This window comes from Tamandua tetradactyla, chromosome 4 (genome assembly GCF_023851605.1).
Source record: "Tamandua tetradactyla isolate mTamTet1 chromosome 4, mTamTet1.pri, whole genome shotgun sequence".
In the NCBI taxonomy this organism is placed as follows: domain Eukaryota; kingdom Metazoa; phylum Chordata; class Mammalia; order Pilosa; family Myrmecophagidae; genus Tamandua; species Tamandua tetradactyla.
In genome coordinates this window covers 51,151,505-51,154,148 of record NC_135330.1, presented here as the reverse complement: position 1 = coordinate 51,154,148, position 2,644 = coordinate 51,151,505, and positions in this window count along the sequence as shown.

The window sequence follows — 2,644 nt, the reverse complement described above, 5'->3', positions numbered from 1 at the left end:
ATTTTGTTTGAATATGAATTTAGCCTGGGACAGAATGTTTCAAAAGCTGAACTGAGCTGAGCTGGGATTGCTGAGGCGGCAGGTGTTGAAATTAATATATTATGACAATTAGCCACATGAAAGTAACAGTTAAGCATCTAATCACTTTCTATGACAGTATAAGCAAAATTCTCAGCCAGAGAAAAGCAATGTCAAGCTATGTTCCACTTGTGCTCATGGGATGGTCCAGACATAGGGGATGGTTCACTGCTGAGAAATGCCCGAACAAAGGGCCCCTGCAGTTCTATGGACCCAGAAACAGTAGGGGAGAGAGAACAGGAAATAGGAGTGAGAAAGTACTGTGTCAGAATGAATAAGACCAAGGGAGGTCTTATCAGAAGTGACTGAGGGCAGCATTGCTGAGAAGTTCCCACTCTCCCCACACCTCCAATAGCGAGGCCCTTGAACTAGGAATGCAGATTTTCATGATAGCCTAACCAGCGAGGTGGGCTTGAGCCCTTGACAGCAACTCTCTTCAGATGCTCCATTGCACGTCTCTGGACAAAGCCTGGTACGAGGAAGACAGTTTTCCCCCATGAGACCTGCCATGTAAAACCTATGTTTTGACTGAAAATTCACACTCAGGATTTGGTCAGGAGTGGACTCCTCAGAACGCATGAACATGTTAAAACTAGCAATCAGAGTAGCAGATATTTTACATTTACTTTCATAAATATATGAATTCCCTAATTTTCCACAAAAAATGTATTACTTTTAGAATTAGGAAAAATGTGGTTTTGGGGTTTTTTTTTTTTATCTTCAACTGTTTCAATAATAGGGCATTTGAATAAGACATTGTATGCTTGATCCTTGAAATGAGATCTTAATTGGGGATGTAGAAATGGTTGTTTGGTGATGGCTAAGTGATTTCATGATAAACAGAAAATGACAATAATCCAATTGGCAAGTCTCACACTGATGTCAACAGATTCATAAAATGGAAGTTAAAAGAGACAAGAGTTTCAAGAATAAACAATTTTGATCTTGAAAACACAGCTTTTTGTCCAAAAGGTTACTAATATTTTTATTGATGTCTGTAAAATGCAAAAAACAAACGAAAAACAACTTATTTAAAAGGCCAAGGCATTTCTTGAGGAGTTGTCAATATCTATACAATACTTATTGTTTATTTGCTTTAAAAAATGCCCATATATGATGCTAAGTGTCCACAATTATTAAAACTACCATAGAGGTAATAATATCCATTTTGTAGCCTTAGTTTAGGCATAGGGATTTAAAATTTTCATATCTGAAATTAACCTTGTGAGATATATACTATTTTTGCATATAATAAAACACCTCATCATTAAGCTTTGAATTATATTGATTATTTTCTATAAAATTTGGCACTTGAATTCTCTATATTTCTAAGAGGCTGCTTTCCTTTTTCTATGTGCACCTATTATGCAAAACGACCACATTAGATTAACAATCCTCAAACAGTGAAAAGGGACTAACTTTAAAAAGCCATCATAAGTGAGATCTAGAAGGAGTAGAGAAGAATTGGAATGTCTGAGAGTAAAGACTATCTCAGAGGTTTGGGAATTAAAAAATGCAGTACAATTTCTGGTTTAATTTGGGAGACTGGTGTGTGGAGTTTTTCTCTTTGACAGCCATACATTAGTAAGAATGCTTCTTTCCTTTGTCCCAACCTCAACTGATACAGGACAACCTTGTTTAGTGACATAAAGTAACTATGTATTTCCAGTATGCATTGAGTCTGTTGGGTAAGTTATAGAAGGCCCAAGAGAGAGAACATGAAGCAATGTCCCTCGTGATAGAAATATACAGAAAGCATTGTAGAGCATAACAGGAGTTGCAAAGGGTAGCTAGAAGCCCGTGCCGTTCAGCAATGTTGGGGTCCATCAGCCTAGGTGATATCCCTTCCAGTAAGAAAATGTTCCTGGCCAGATCACTGTTCCTTTCATTCCACTTAAAAAGAAAACTTTTTCATTCTGCTTCCCACTAGTGCCTTGTCAGGGAGTTGGGTTCAGTTTCATGTTCACAGATAGAGACTGTGATATGGCTCATGGAAAATGGCAAAGAACCATGGTAATAAATTCAAATATATTTTCATGACTGCTTTTAATAAACTTATTGGGACCCAAGACAAAGAATATAGAATTTTCTGCTATTCAAAAAGATACATATTACTGATCTAAAGAAAGATCCTTCCATTCACCCCTTAAAAAAGTTTATTCCTGGCCCCATTCTAAACTTCCCATTTGTAAGAAATGGTGGTGAAAACACTACAAAGTCCATTTTTGTGTTTAGCCATTGTCACAAAGGCCAGGGAACATAGTGCAATGACCACAGGATAGCTTATCTTCAGTTTTATATTAACAGTATTGCCTTTTGAAAGTTAATTTCTAAACTTTAATTTCCTTAAATACTTATTTCCTTATAGTTGTAAAATACCAAATATATAGCATAAGCCCTGATTCACAGCAAATGCTAAAGAAATGGTATCTCTTAGAATTATTAGATACTAAAACAAAACAAAACAAACAAAAATGTCTACCATGTAATGTTAGAAAATAGCAGTTTCAAATCTATGTGGCCATAGGATTATTTGACTGTGTACAAGTTGTCTTTTACTACCAAA